We start from the raw sequence: 16,582 nt of genomic DNA on the forward strand, positions 1-16,582 counted from the left end.
GAAGGTTTTGGGGACGGGGGCAGCCTGACGGAGTTTCTGTTGCCCTTTGGATGTGCGTTTCGCAGGAGTCTCGTCTGTAGCGTTTGAAGGAATGCAGTGTAGGTGTCGGGAAAAGATGGGGACCTGGAGATTAGGACCAGGGCCTCTAGCCAACCTTGATTTGCAGGCCTGGGTAGAGCTGTGATAGTTATGCTACTACAATTTACCAATGGCTCTAATGAGGAAGACTTGTTTACTCCAATCTGTTATGTTAGACACTACACATATGGTATTATGGGGTTCTCAGGTGCTTTAGGATGCTTAGTAGCCCTTCCTACTAAGACTTTCCAGACTATTGCATGTGAAAAATTTCGTTAAAATTGCAGGAGATACATGGGACAGAAGTAGGCCTTGAGTAATGAGGAGTGTGGCAAAATGAGGAAATGGCACGTTTGTATAATTGCCTGTTTTTACTGAATCTGTAGCTTAATTGTTCCTCATCATACTGTGAGTGTCAGTCGTTAAGGAAGGTGTACTTCTCCCAGCGTGCTAGACTTCTGTTCTGTTTGAAAGAGGCAATCGATAGAAAAAGTCTGCACACTGCAGGAAGACAGTCCTACTGGGGCAACAGTTTAATTAGATGTGCTGTATGGTGAAGTGTAATACGCCTTTATTTCAGATAGAAGTTATGATATGGATTTAATTAAACAATCTGTCCTTTTTTGTTTGTTTGTTTTTGTAGTGTTAAGTAAATAAATTAAACCAGTTCATTGATTTGTGTGGAAGTCTTTGAAAACTCTGCATATTCATGAGAACATGGTTAATAGGGGGAAAGGAAGCTCCTGTGTTGTGTGTTCCTTGATAGTGCATTGCATCTAAAATAAATTTGCTGGCTGATAATGGATAGGTTAAGGAGTAGTTTTTCCTGGTTAACATTGTTGTGGTTTTGTTTGTTGGGGTTTTTTAATGCAGGTGGATATATCTATGTATATACCTGATACAATAATGCATTTTATTTCTCTCTCACATAGTGTATTTTAGGCTATATTCTTATAAACCCCTTTTTTTGGACGGACCTTGCCATGATATCCTAGTAAACTCTGTAGATAATCACACTGATGTGTGGATCTCCTATTGGAGTGAAGACTCATGCATATGTACATTTCTCTTTCTACACATGTGAATAGTTGCAGAAAAGTGAGTTAGGTGTGACAAGTCAGGTACCTGGTGGGATTGCCTAGGATGCCTTGCCTTGAGGAAGGTGGTACAAACATGGTGATCTCTTTACACAGCCTGTGTGCTAAATCTGCTAACTTGTGGGCCTTAGGCTGTAACAATTTTGTAGGTAGGAAGCATTCTGTCTAGAAAGATACATGGTACAAGTCTTCCTAGTATGTCAAAAATTAATAGTTAACTTTGGGCCAAAAAATCCCACTCTGCAGTGGTATGCATGAAAATTACAAATCATCTACCTTAGCTAAGTGCAGCAGTGGCACACGCTGCAAATTATATTCCTTTGTGTGGAAAAGAGGACTGATTACAATGGCACAGATATCCATAACTCCCGTGGGATTTTCCAGTTGACACATCAGATAAGACAAATGATAATGCCATCTCTAGGCTTGGGGGGTTTAGGTGCAGAAACTGTAGCATGCGATGTTTTTGAGATTCATTTGGCATGAATCACTAGGGTTTGTGTTGTGGTTTGGGGTTTGCTTGTACTCCCCTGTACAAGCCATGCATAGACTAGGTGTGCGTGAGGTGTTGCACACAAGGCAAAGGCAGGTGTGTGAGCTATAAGCCTAACTGAAACGCAGTATATTTAAAGCTGCTGTTTGCTGCCTGTTCATTCCAACAGGATAAAGTAATTTAATGTTGGATCTAAAATAAATGAATAATATGTGAAAATGGAGTATGAATTGGTCAAAGCACATGTTTCCTTAAAAATATCTTCTGTCTCAGAGAAATCACTGATAACTGCATTGATAACTTTAGCTTTTGGTCTTTGGGGTAACTTTTTTTCTAATGCTAAACACTGGTGAATATGGCTTAACACCTTGAAAATTGTGTGCAGTATACTTTATGTATAAGAAACTGCCATTTGCAATTTGTAAGTGTAAATGACAGCTCCTTTACTCTTAGGAGAGATTTTTTTCAGGAAGGTTCAAGCAGTGATGGACTGAGTTCTGTGTTTGTAGGAGGCTGTTAAATGTTTATGTGAATCCTCTTTTGAGGACAGCATGGTGATGGTAACAACCACAGCAGAACTTTTGATTTGCAGCCTGGTTGTTACTGCAATATAAGCTCAGCCCTGAAACATAGGCAGCACACCTCAATCCTGTTCTTAGTGCTGGAATACAGTTAACTACATTCACACATGCTTCCTGGACGTAACTCCCCCCTGCCCTGCTCCCCACTTCAGCCTAGTTAAATTATACTGGCTGTATGTGTACTGGTTGCTCTTTTCTACCAGTGGTTCTTCTGCCATTTGTATCTTCAGTGTATACATAACTCTTCCTATCTTGACCTTGGAATACAGGTTGTTTAAGAAATATGTGCTGAAATATGCACACTTGAATAGCATGGCAGATGCAGTGTCTTAGGAGCAGCAGGTAGTATCCTGGAACAGAGTACGTTATTAGAATTCTTTGGGGAGCATCACAAGAACACCTCTGCTTATTTGGAAACCTTTCAGAAAGATGGCTGGGGAAGGGAGTTCATCTACTTCGAGTAGAGCAATAACCTGTTGCTATAGGAATGAGAAATACTCACTGAAATAAAATACTTTGCTGTATTAGTTAAAAATAGTCTTGCAGTAGGGTATGTCAAAGCCACACTAAAAGGGAGGTTATTCTGTAGAACTGCTGAAGTGTCTGAGGTCATCAGTCCAAAAAGAAGGGAGTGACAACTATTAGATGTTAGCTTATTTATGGAGGACAGCTAAGAGATGAGTAAAGGACAGCGAGGAGATGAGTACAGGCCAGTTTGTTCATTGCAGCTCTTCCAGACATCTTGTAACTCAGTCCCATAGAAAGCTGAGAGGTTGCTAGATGGCTGTACCCTGTAACTGTTACTCCATGTAAGTTTTTTGTACTTGTAGGGTTGGTTTGTTTTTTTTTCCTTTTCTTGTGTGTAATTCCCTTGGTACATGCTGGGACTCTGTTCTTATACAACAATGCACACAGTGTACCACAGCTAAACAAAAAAAACCCCAGCTATAGAGACGTGGCACCTACTAAGGTAGAATATTTGATTTGTAATTAATTCCTTATTTGCTGGAAGAAAACTCAGGTGAAATGTGCAGAAATAATAATCATGTACTGCAGTGTACTACAACAGTAAACATTTCAGGTTTTATTTACCCTTCCTTTGGTAAAACTTAAATGTGATTTGTGAGAGTGAATTAAGGCTTAAGAACTTTGTTAGGTACAGAAATCATATCTTTGCTTTTCATGATTGGCCTTCAGAAACAGCATTTATTGCTGAATATTTAATGTTGCAGCATAACTTTTTGTCCATATACTTGATGTGAAAGGCCTACAGCTTATATTTTTCTATGTATGTAAGTGAGTTATTAGGGACCTAGTTTGCCTGCTTCAGTGGTGCTGTTTTATTTCTTTTTTTGTATCTTGTTAGTCTTTTTGGTTTTTCCCTTATTTTAAAAAAAAAAAAGTTTCAACAGTCTGAATGTAAACTAAGAAGTTCTGAAGTTTTACTGGAAAATTTCTGAGACAGTTGAGAGAAACATGTAGAGGCGTCTGCTGGGAATTTGCATTTGAGTAGAAGAATGACATATGACTCTGTTAAACACTTGACAAAGACATTCTTTTTCTCATGTGTCCAGGGCCTAATAACAACAAAGTGTGTAATGTCTGTGATGAAAAATTCCTTCTTTCATAGTTGCCTACTTTTTTTGCCCTTTTAAAAATTTCATATCGATATGTAAATTGGAGGCTAGCAGGAGGTAGGAGGTGGAGGAGGTGTAGTACCCGAATTCTGCACTGTCCAAGATGCAGTCAATGTTTCTTTACCTTGCTGCTGAGTAAACCCTACCTTTGGACTCAAGAACATGCTGATTTGGAGGCAGCATTTTGGGTATGAGTTGGCTTTGTGTTGAAATGGTGTTCATGGTTTGCATGCAACTAGTGTGGCTGTCCCTGCTCTTTATAGCAGGCTAATCTGTGTGAGTGTAGCTCCTTCCTTCATGTCAAGCTGTGCAGTTAGGACAAAGACAAAGCCTTTCTAGTGATGTTTCTCAGTTTTTCAAAGTGGTGTGAAACAATGATTTAACTAACTCTTCATTCTTTCCTTATAGCAAGCTGTTTTATTAAAAATTTTGAATGGGGTATATATAAGAAAGTAGTGCTGTTAGTTGGTAGAAGAGACCTAATCATGGGACAGAAAAGTAATGCTTGAAATGAAAGAAAAAGTGCTGTTACTTGAGGTGTTCTTTGCTACTGAAGTAGTTCCAGTACTGTAGCCTTTATCTCAGTTAGTAAAGCAATGTGTAACAGGGTGCCTTTACGAGTCTAAATTGACCAGGTGAAGTGTTGCAGGCTGTATATGCAAGAATGACTTTAATAAAGAGCACATAATTATTAGAGAGTACACATTGACTTCTGTGTTGCATTGCTGGGGGAAGGGGAAGTTGAAGTAAAAGTGTCTGGAGTAAATACGTGGCTTGGTTTGCCCTGCATGGACAACATTCTCAATCTGTTTTCTCATTGCTTTCAGTAAAGAAAGAAAAACAGTAGTCAACTTATGTACCACTTTTACCAGCTTGCAAACAGGTCTTGGATAAATTTATTTTCTTCATGCAATATGCATAAAATATAACTGTAGAATGATTTAACATAAACTTTTCAGACTTAAATTGCAAAGTTAGACATAAAAGAGTGCACAACTCCATGTGTGCTGCATGAAAGCCCAGGTGAGTAGGAGCGCGGAGGTATGTGGTACTGTGACTAAGCTGTTAGTCTGAGTATTACGCATGTTAAGTCTTCCCCACCTCCCTCCTACTGCATTTGAGCCCTTTTTCCTTTGGGTTTTTTCCCCTGTTTGCAATGGACCTTGTGAGCTACATCTTTGAAATTGGAGAGGTGTTACATGCCTAGCCGTTCTGTGACATTTTTGTGTTACAGGATGTATTCATCACACTGAGAAATTAGTCTGTGGGGCGTTGTGCATATCTCTGTCGCTGATACACTTTTAAGCACTTGTAAGCTGCTTATTGCTGTACTCTCTAGTCATCTGCCTTTATGGTCTTACTAGATAGCATCATGTAATACTCTTCTATTATTTACAGGGTCCTTAACTGCCAGGCTAGGTGTCTTGTGTACATGGACTGTACTGTGGAGGTTCTGTTTAGCCAATCGTTCTTGTACCAGACAGCACACTGCACGTTTTAGTTCAGTAGACACTTGATTTTGCTTTGTCACTTCCACATTTGAAAGTCTCTACCCTGAGAGAGGCATTCCTTATATGTTATGTTGCAGTCTCCTCCTGCATTGTGCAGTGGAGAAAGGTGTACCAGTTACTGGCCAGGCTGAGGTAAGTGCCAGATGGATGTTTGATCTATACTTAATCACTTGCAAAACACTTAATAGAACTGTTCTGCCTGTGCTGGACATGTAAATGGAACTACTGCTACAGCAGCATCTGCACTCAGCGTCTGAGACTTTCAGTTTGCAGTTAGTACCTGTTGAGTACTAAATGTAAGAACTTGTTCCTTTCAGAGTGAGAACAGTGCAATGATGGAACGTTTTAAATTGACAGCTCTAGAAAAAAAGGTAGAAGAGAGGGATAGCTGTTCTGTTTGGGGGCAGATACAATATGTACATAATAATTCTGTGCCTGGAACATGGAATTCTAGTTTTAATGTGGCCTAGTTAGTCCGAGTTCAAATTTCCACGTATAGTTTAGTCAGCCAGTATTAGACCTGCTTTGCTTGTATTACATGCACACCTCAGGTCAGGTTTTTCATTTTAAGAGAAGAGTACTGAACCTGTCTGATCCCAGACAGTTACTTTTCGTCATAGTAGCCAGTATGGTGCTATGTTCAAGATTTTTGACCAAAACAGCGTTGATAACACCTCCCTGTTTTATCTGTTGCTGAGCAGTATTTATTCAGTGTCAAGATGGATGTTTCTCACTCTGCCCACCCCCTCAGGTTGGGGTGTGCAAGAGGTTAGGAAGAGGGACAGATTGGGAAGATGACCCTGCTGCTCAGAGGGGTATCCCATGCTGTAAAGTGTCAAGGTCTGCAATAGAAAAAAAAAAAAATGAGGGGAGGGTATGTGGTTGTTGCTGGGCAACAGGCTGGCTGTAGGAGGTGGTGAGTGTTTTTGGTTGGTTTGTTTGGTTTTTCACTTGTATTCTTCCTGTTCTCTCCCCCCATTCTGGTGGGGGAGATTGGGGGAGCAGTTATGTGGGACTTAGCTGCCAGACAGGGTCAGCCTACCACTAGGAGACACTAAATGTATGCAATATTTGTGTCCTGAGCATCTGATTGTTATATCTAGGCAGGATGTGAGCTGTTTTTTCTGATCCTACTGTATTTGCTTATTGCTAGGGGAAGACTTGGGTTTTTTTCAGTCAAATATCTGTTGTGGAAGATTTAAGCACCAGTTCTAATGAAACATTTCTTTCAAATGTCAGATTTTATGCTGTTGTGGTTTAGCCTCAGCTAGCAGCTGAGCTCAGAGACAGTGACAGTATCTGGTAGCATAGAAATAAATTTGCAGGTGATGGATAAAATTAATAAAATCTTTATTTTGCAACAGGTAAAGGAATAGAGGTTGGACCCTGATGGAAGGCGGCTTTGCAACAGCAATGCAAATAATTTGGGTCATTATCTGCATGTGCATACCCTTAATCATGCTGAAAGCTAGGCTTCTAAGTTTTGGCTTTTCATTCGTAAATGAACAGTCAGACTCTTAAGTGTTGATTTGTTCAGGGGTCTAGTCAAGCTTCTGCAGTGTACATGTATTAATTGCTTCCTCTTCACCAAATTACATTTGTTTATTAACTTCATTTTGGTGAAGACATGTCTACATAATGTCTACAGGTGTCGGTGCTTGAAAATCTGGGCAGTAGCATTTGGCTTTAGTTCTTCCAGAAGTTGCCAGCAGTTTCTGTTTGTTAATTATTCTTAAAAGCAGTGGTAGGTTAATCAAACACCCAGCAGGTTTGTTGTCAACAATACTGTGATTTGTTGAATACCTATGCTTGCTTTCCCAAAGTATTTCTAGTGTTTGGCTGTCACAACATTAGAAAAAAAATTCTGCAGAATTGTGGAGGATTTTCCTCTTCTGTTTTTTCTTATAGTTCCATAGATGAGAGAAGAGATTGAAACTATTATTGAAGAGTTTAAGCAAGACCATAACCCTGAGCATTATATTTTCATCTGAGTGTGAATAAGCTGGGGTGAGACCACATAGTTCCTTGCCAGGGGAAATTGATTGTAGTGTTGCCAGAGAACGCTGCCAGAGAATCTGAATTTGGTTTTTTTGTTCTGTCCGGCATTGTGCAGCACTGTAGAGTCACAGGGTATAAGATTTTCTTAGAAATAATAAATGTATAGCTATTAGACAGAATAAATTGATATGTGCTTATTGAATGTATATTAGAAAGTAACAGAGAATCTCTAGTCAGGAGAACACATGCATAATTTGACCATGTCTGCTTTTCTTGTTTGAGACTTACTGACAGCTGCAGCTTCTGTGCAGTGGTTACACTCCTGATCAGGTAGATTAAGTTACAATAATGTGAACTGGAAGGAAAAGAACAGATCTTTCAGATCCCCCAAACATTAAAGTGGATCAACTCTTAAAAGATGATACCTGTGGTGAGAGCAGCCTAAATTTACCTTGAGGGTTCAAATAATTTTGAACATTGTAGCCTGTCCTCAACGAATGTTGCAATGAAGCTTTTTCCTTTTTCTGTTCTTCCATCTTTTCTACTGTTTGCATCATTTTCCCCCAGCTTCTTGTAAATATGTTTCATTTTGCTGGTAAAAAGACTTTTAATTAGTTCTTACTGGAGTTCAAGGTGCTGTGTATGTTTGCATTCTGTCTAAGGTTACTTGAATAGCTAAATCAGAGTGTTAAAGAAATATTTATCAGGACCTGGTTGAGGAAGAGCAAATGCTGGCTGGCTGCACAAAAGAATGCAAGGGCTTCAAATTATCAGAATAGTTAGATCTTGTAGTATTGACCAGCTTTTCTATCTGTCATGGAGAGCTTGGAAAAGTTTGTGGATTTTTAAATTTTGGGTTCATTTTTGAGATATTTGTGCTTAGTTTTAGGTATGCTAGAAGAAAAAAACTTTGAGTTTGGTGGTTTGGTTTTGTTTGGGGTTTTTTTGTTTTTAAATGTACCTTCTTTATAATACAAGAAGTCCCTGTTCTGAAAAAGGATGTGATTGAAGCTTTTTGGTTTGGCTGAAAAAGTCAGGTATGATATTTGTTGGACAAATACTTTCAAAGATATGATCAGTATTAAATGAAGCATATATAGCATCAGTCTGGCTGATTTCCGCCCCCTTCAAGAGGTTCAGAAAATTGTACTGGTTGCTCTTTATAGAATAATGTGAGGGACCTGGTGGGCAGCAGGATGAGCATGAGCCAGCAGTGTGCCCTCCTGCCTAAGAAGGCCAATGGCATCCTGGGGTGTATTAGAAGGGGGTGGTTAGTAGGCCAAGAGAGGTCCTTCTGCCCCTCTGCTCTGCCCTGGTGAGGCAGCACCTGGAATAGTGTGTCCAGTTCTGGCCCCTCAGTTCAACAAGGAACCAGAACTCCTTGTAAGAGCCCAGCGCAGGGGCCACCGAGATGATGAAGGGAGTGGAACACCTTCCTTATGAGGATAGGCTGAGTGAGCTGGGCCTCTTTAGCCCAGAGGAGACTGAGGGGTGACCTTACTAATGTTTATAAATATGTAAAGGATGAGATTCAGGAGGAAGGCGCCAGGCTCTTCTCAGTGATGTCAGCTATAGGACAAGGGACATTGGGTGTAAGTTGGAGCAGAGGAAGTTCCATGTGAATCTAAGAAGGAACTTTGTGAGGGCTGGGACAGACTGCCCAGAGGGGCTGTGGAGTCTCCTTCTCTGGAGACATTCAAACCTGCCTGGATCTGTTCCAGTGTGATTTAGTCTGGGTGATCCTGCTTTGGCGGGGGGCTGGACTAGATGATCTTTTGAGGTCCCTTCCAACTCTTAATCTTTTGTGATTCCTAAATAAAGTACTAACTTTTAAGAGGGTTTTTTTTGCTATGAAAAGTATCCATAAATTTATAACAGTAACTCAGTTACTGACTTTGATCTGCTTATAGTGACATTATGACAAAGAAGAGAGATACTTACCTACAATCACGGTTAGCAATTTCTCATCAGCAATTTCACTTTTAGCCAAAAGATTAGGAACCACAGAATGATGTAAAAGCATCTGAAGTGGACATTCACTTATCCTTATTTGTTTCCTCCTGCCGCTGTCTAGTGTTTTCATTTCATTGTATGGCTCTACATAGAGTATCCAAGAGAATGTAGTGTTTCTGTTGTAGAAGAATTCTGATGATAGGTGGATAGAGAATTCATAAAATTAAGTTTCTGAGACATCAGAAAAGATTACAATTCTATGTGACAATATATTTTATAATAAAGGAGGTATTTGCATTATCATTTCTATACATACTGCTTACATTCTATATTTTGCCTTTTTTAGATTTGGGAACAGTTTTAAGGAGATGTGTTATATGAGTTCTTTATGAGATTTCAACTGGTTTTGAAAATTCAAAGTAGTAGTATTAGTTGAAGAGGCTACACAAAGGAAACCTTGTAATAAAATGCTTCTAATCTTTCTGGGGGAAACATGATAGCCCTGTGCTTCTAAATCGTCTCGTTCATATTCTTAAAATAAAATAGTGTCAACAACAATCATAGCTGTGAAGCAGATTAAGGTTGCAAAGTTGCTTGCAATGGATTCTTATGTTGGAGATACAATGCTGGAGGAAGGAAGCAGCCATCTTTGACATGAAAGCTGAGGCAGATGAAAATTTCAACTGACAATTAACTTGCTGCAGTGCACCTGACAGTATATACTGTTATTCCTTTCCTCTCTGCAGCTGCCTTTCCTTAGAACCCAAAATCACTACTTCAGAGAGGAACTCCTTGATTAAAAAAGTGAGAGTTCTGTCACAATAGCATTCAGGTCCGTTGTGAAATACAACTCGCTGCAGCCTGTATTTTGAGATCAGTTGCCTCTGCCTGCCTTTTGCAGTAGGCTTCAGAGGCGACAGATGATGATTTGGATTATTACGTTCTGTATGTGCTTTGTGCTGGTTAATAATAGGCTAGTAGGCATGTTTGAAAGAACTTGCTGCTACTTCAGAGAATTGGAAAGGGATGCTATTGCTGTCCTGTCAGATCTAAATAATACAACGTCAAATTTATGATGATCAAGGTAAGCATTGCTGAGGTCCAGAATAGGGAGCTGGAGGTAGTGATGAATATAGTGCATGATACCTTATGCATTAAGCATTTCATATTTTCGGAGCAAATTGTGCTCATGAATGGCATCAGTATTGGTAGCCCAGTACAGGAAGATTTTTTTGTTGAGCTATTCCATGGCTATTTAGGTTGTGAACAGTATTCAGGTTTTGAAAGCAGCTTGTTCATTAAAGAGTGGGTTGTCATTGAAAGGGATGCTCTTGCCTTCTGCTGTCTGTCCCAACCATGTTTTTTTCCCTTTCCCATGTTCCCTCTGAAACTTCTTCACATGCTTGGTGAATTGGGTGACTACACAACTGCTACTGTGGGCTCAGAAGAGAATAGTGAGGTACCTTGGTGGGCTGAAAAAATACTGTCTTCAGCAGCAGTTCAGGTTCTGTCAGATGGTATTCTTAGGTTTAGGCCTTAAATGGCTAAAAATTAAGTTATGGAGGAGGACATACCTTCTCAAGCACAGGGTTTTGTGCAAGGTTAAAGTGACATTGATTTGAAAGGTCACTAAAACTGAAATGAATCTCTCAGCAGAAGGATAATTAGAGGGGTGCACAGAAAGTAGTGGTTCAAAAGAGATTATGATGCTGGGAAAGTAATTAAACACTGTCATTTTGTCCTGTTTTATTTCTGCTTTTTTCCCCTGTTGTTTGTCTCTTGCCACTTTAGCTCTAAGAAAAGATATCTGAATTTATGTTTAGATGTGAGTCTGTCTGTCTTGATGTAATGATTGACAGTGAGTGTGCAGGTATTCTTACCTCATGACACATGCAGTGTAAAGGTTGAAGCAGGCAGGCCTTTTGCTAATTGTACTTTGCAATGTCAAAACCAACTCTGGTGTAGTTTATGCCAGGAGACTACGCAATTTGTCTTGCCCAATGCTACAACTTAAACTGACTTTCAAAGTTGAGAGTGGGGTCTGGTTCCTCAGCAGTCCACGCTTGGGACTGTGCACGTGTCTCAGGCTGTGTATCTGTTGCCAACTGTTTCTTATTCTCATCTCAAAAGTAGAACTGAACCTTGTAAGTTTTACAAGTCTCCAAACAGCATTTTTTTAATGCTGACATGTAAATTTGGTGAGGGTAACTAATGACACCAGGAGATAATTGCCCTCAATAACTTCCCAAGATGCCAAGAAGCACAGAATGTTTTCCAGTATGTTTGTCATCTGTGTTTTCTGAGAAGGTACAATAAAAATAGTCTGCTGCACATGGGAAAGAATAGATCACAAGGAAGAAACGGTTGTTTGGGAAAGCTAGATGTTTGTGTATAAATAAAACAATAGGTTTGTGTATCAGCTTTCATATTGCTACCATCAACACTGTATTTGAATGCCATCCGTGCAGAAATAATAGGAGTAATAGCAAACTCTAGCAGAGTTTTCAGGAAGTCTAGCTTTTCTGTAATTCAGCATTGAAGTAGAGATGGCTGAATCTTCTCCTCTGAAATACTCGTCAGATGGAAAACAGGCTAGCTGTAAAGTCAGAATTTACTGTTTGCTGAAGTGAAAGCTTTCTTTAACCTGGACTGTGCCTCCTAGGTGAGAAACCATGAAGTTAGGGATTTCATGTTGTCTTGATAGATTATCATGTATATTTTCCAGGAACTGGAACTTTCAGTTATAGCTCGGAGCCATAGTTGTTGATTTTGGCTTTCTAGTACTTTCCATGTTGGTCCACTACCCTTCTGAGGGAAAAATGCAGGAATTGCATTCTTTACTAAAATTTGGCAGTATTTTTGTTTGTGTCTGTCGTAAAATTATTTGGCCTTTCCTGAAAACAGGAATTCAGGGATTTAGGTAGCTCTAGTGTTGTTTCTCCTTCAGAAGCATCCCCTTTAATTGTTTGGTTACCATAGATCTTTTGTTTCGCTTTTAAGTATAGGGTGCTAGTTGAGGGTTTAAGGACTATTATTAACTCTAAATATAAAATTAAGATGCTTTTAGAAGGTGAAATATAGACTGGGGCAGCATCACATGCATTATCCCAGGGAAACTCTGCTGTTCTGGTTCTTCATAAATGTAAATTGAGTCTTTGTCAGGGCCAAGACTTTGACCTAACACTGACCTTTAATACTGATTATGAGTCTGTGTATCTGGAGGGGGGCCTGTTGTTGCTACAGTAAAGAAATATTTTGCTTTTTGATGACCAGGCTATTGTAACCTTCAGTTGTCTTCATGGACTATTGCATGGCTTCGTGATGCTTTTTAAAAAACTTAAAATGCTGATTTCCATTTGCCATTGCTCTGTGGTCTGCAAAGTAATCTTATAATAGCTTGAGACACACTGGTCTAGATCAGGGAGTACACTGGCAGCTACAGTCTGTGCTGTGATCTTAAGAGGTTCTGAAAACAGGTGGTCTTAACCAAGTAACTTAAACACTTTTTCTTTTATTAACATGTATGTCTTGAAGCCTTGTGGTTGGAACTCTGCAGGTGCTGATTTTCTTTTCCTTTCTACTGAATCTGAGAGATTTTAATGGATTTTTCACTGTTCCCATCCTTTTCTGTTTTCCCCTCATTCTGTGCCAGGTGGGACTGTTGCTTTCCCATTTGGAGTTAACTGAGAAATAGGAGACAGAATGTGTATTTCACTGGTGAGAACACATTTTCAGTAACTCTTACATGTAAAACAAAGTGTGTAAGTAAAAGATTACTTGGACTTGTGAGTCTTTTGAAATCAATCTTAAGACAGCAGTTTGATTTTTAAAAAAACTTCACTCTGTAATTCATCCAAATAACTTATCTGCCAATATTTATGTGTCTGTAGGTGTAAAATGGCACCTGCAATTTAATTTGTTTGGGTTTTTTTTTATTTTTATTTTTTCACTGATATTGCTGGATGGCTTTAATTTGCACTTGGAAACAGAAAATACTGTGGTGTCTTTGGGTGGAGGTTTGCCTGGAAGGTGAGTAAAGCAATGTGAGAGGTAACTGAATGACTGCCCCATGAAGGTCGGCTAGTCTGTACTTAAGTCAGATCTTTTTGAAGCTTTGTGCAAATTCCTAAGGCACCGTTGATCATATACATTTGCTAACATACTTGGTGAGCCTTGCCAAATACCTTCAGGTGGTCTGGTCATGTTGGAATCTTCTCATTCTTGTTTTTTTACATACTGTAGTAAATTGTATCAGTCACTATTGCATTGCCATTTACCCCAAGTTCCTCAGCCGCTACTCATCAGACCTGTGCTCCAAACCCTTCACCATTTTGCTGCCCTTCTTTGGACGTGCTCCAGCACATCAGTGTCGCTCTTGTAGTGAGGGGTCTGAAACTGAACACAGTACTGGAGATGCAGCCTCACTGGTGCTTAGTATTGAGTATTTAATAAAGAGTATTTGAATAGTCACCAAATTCAGAATCCTATGGTGGTGTCAGAGCTGATGTATACAGGGTTTCTCTTTATCTAGTTTGCCTGCCTACTTATGGCTTTATTATAGCCTAAATGGATTATCTCATTAGGTTTTTCGCTTTGTGCAGAAGTTCTCATAACTTCCTGCAATGCTTGTAAATACTTTTTAGCAAGTCCTACAGCCCTATTCCATTTTTAAGTGGAGCTTTGTGAAGTTTGAAAGTCAGGGATCTTGGAGGCAAACCAGGAAGGGACATCATTAGGCAATGATGTAAGTTAAAGTTAAGTGACATTGCTAGTATGTTTCCGCTCAGGATCTCTTTCCTATATGAACTCTGCCTCCTGTTGCACTGTGCATGTCCGCCTCTGGGTCCTAGTGTATGTTTACAGTGTTTTGTATGCAGATCTGAGTTGGGGTAGTCCTGCAGCAACTAGGAAGGAGCTGTGAGAGCTTGTGCTTTGCTCAGAAAAGGTAGACCCAGTGTTTTGGTAAAGATTACTTGTTCATATGTCTACTAATATATAATTATGTGTCTTTATCTCTCTCTTGGAGCAAACACACAAATAAGATGGCTGCTCACTATATATAATAAAAATACTTTGCTGCCTTTCTGCACCAGCTGTGTCAGTAGATCTAAGGAGATCCATGAAGGTCACAGAAATTTAGGTATTTATGAATCTGGAAGTGGAAAGTTACTGTATTACTTACCACAGTAAGATGAGGTGGGGAGGAATGCTCCTGTAGGAGAGATGGTGTCACAGTTCGATGGTGGGGAAAGATAAGGTAGGTTGGGTAACACAGAGGCACAGGGCCATCGTTAGGAGATGGACTAGTTAGTGAGCTTCAAGTGTTTCATTACTAACTGGACAGGAAGACTGGTGTGAGCTGGAAATTGGGTAAGGGGCATGGGAAAAGGAAAAAGTGGGTAAGTGCTGCAGGAGGTGGTGGAAAAGAAATGGTGTAATGAACACAGATAACTTAAAGCAGAGAGAGGATCTTAAGTCTTAACTTTGTGCCTTGCCATACCTGAGTGGAAAGACTGAGGTTTCAAAGTCAATATAGTAACAAGTTTCTGTTACAAACTTTATTCTTATTTCCCTTTATACTTGTCCAGAAAAATTAGTTTGTACATGAAAATTTCTAGGTCAGTTCTGATGAAAATGATGATGTGCTTTATTTGTGTAAATAAGTGATGGTTGTAAACATGCATTTGATCTTAGAATCAGTGCAGATTTAAAATTTTGTCTTGAGCTATTCATAGCTTAAAGTGCTTTTCTAGTGTCAGATAAAAATAATTCCCCGCCTTATAAGACTTTCCTCCCTCTGTCTCCCAGCTGCTTAGCAACTTCAGTGAAATAAGTGTTTTGTTGAGTTAGGATGTTTATAAAGTTGGATAAAATAAAAATATTTGGTGTATCTGTGAGAAAATCAATTCTATATAAGAGCATTAAATAGCAGAATGATTTTCATCTATAAATAGCCGTCTTTGATCTTCAGTCTAAGTGCTTTGAGACCGTTAGGCATTTGGAGTAACAGTGAGAACAGTGTTAAAAAGGCAGACTAAGTCCCTGTCTTGTTCCCTGACTTGCAACAGGCAGTGGCCAGGCCATGGTCAGTGAATGGGGATGCACATAATGACAGCTCTTCCAGTCTACACTGACTTTGGCTGGGTGGGAGCTTCCCAGACAATGCGTGGCTTACAGATCCACTGCCCTCTGTCAAACTTCATTATCGATCTCCTATGAATTTTAACTAATATCTAAAGGATTTTTAACAAACTTTAGCCTTCCTTTTGAAACAATTGAATAGCTACATATGAAAGAAGTTGGCTGTTGACTTGTCTAACCCATGAGCTAGCTTCCTTTGCTACCTTTTAGTCCTTGTCTGTGAAAAAAGAAAAATTGTTTCCTTTGTAAATGCATTATTCTGTATTGCTATTCTTCCTTTATATCATTATTATTCTCTTTTTTCACACCTTTTAACTGCCCATTTATAGCCTCTTTAATAGGCAATAGTTCTATAATGCTGAACATTATTCTTCTCTTTAGTATGCCTTTTTTTAGTTATGCTGTATGCCATTTGAAGTATGTGTCAAGAAACTGTTTGCAGTGTTGGAGATAAATGTCTGATTCTACAGATTTTGCAGTTACACCAGGAAGTTTGAGTTAATTTAAAGGATGCTCTGTACTAAACTGACCTTCTGTGAAAGTTCTTTAGTTGTTTGAGGTCTTTGCAGTAAGTGCCAAAAACAATCAGCCCATCTGCCTGAACGATCTGGAAAGATCAGTTTAATGGATTGAAAAATGTTTAGGCTGACACCAGCTGTTCTAAAATATCTCTTTCTTCACTGTGTTAATAGCAGTATAACCTCTGTGTATTGAAATATTTCCCTTCTCAAGCAGATCACCTGCAAGCTCTTGAGTCTGGAGGGAAAAAAAAAAGACTGTCAGGCAGTAGACATTCTCATTCTTTTAATGTCATCAAACCTACAGGGTAAGCAGTTACGATTATGAAGACCATAATCTTTTTGAGCTGCTTTTGAGGATCACTAGATTAAAAACTGGTTGTGCAGCTTCCATCCTTGGATGTTTTCAAGTTGCTCAGGGTTCTACTCAGGCAAGTCTTGATCTGACTTAATAGTTGAACCTGCTTTCAGCAGGAGATTGTACTAGAGATCTCCTGTGGTCCCTTCCAACCTGAATTACCCTATGATCCTGTGTCGCTTTGTAACCCACAGCGTGTGGCCATATATACTGAGTA

The 16,582-nt window shown here is 39.4% G+C and overlaps 1 protein-coding gene across 1 annotated transcript in view; it reads left to right on the forward strand.

Moving 5' to 3' along the window:
* GOLPH3 (golgi phosphoprotein 3) overlaps positions 1-16,582 on the forward strand; it is a gene marked incomplete at its 5' end in the record, with an annotated part of 30,216 nt that overhangs the window by 504 nt on the left and 13,130 nt on the right. The window lies entirely within an intron of this gene.

Source organism: Gallinula chloropus (genome assembly GCF_964237585.1).
Source record: "Gallinula chloropus genome assembly, chromosome: Z".
Classification (NCBI taxonomy): domain Eukaryota; kingdom Metazoa; phylum Chordata; class Aves; order Gruiformes; family Rallidae; genus Gallinula; species Gallinula chloropus.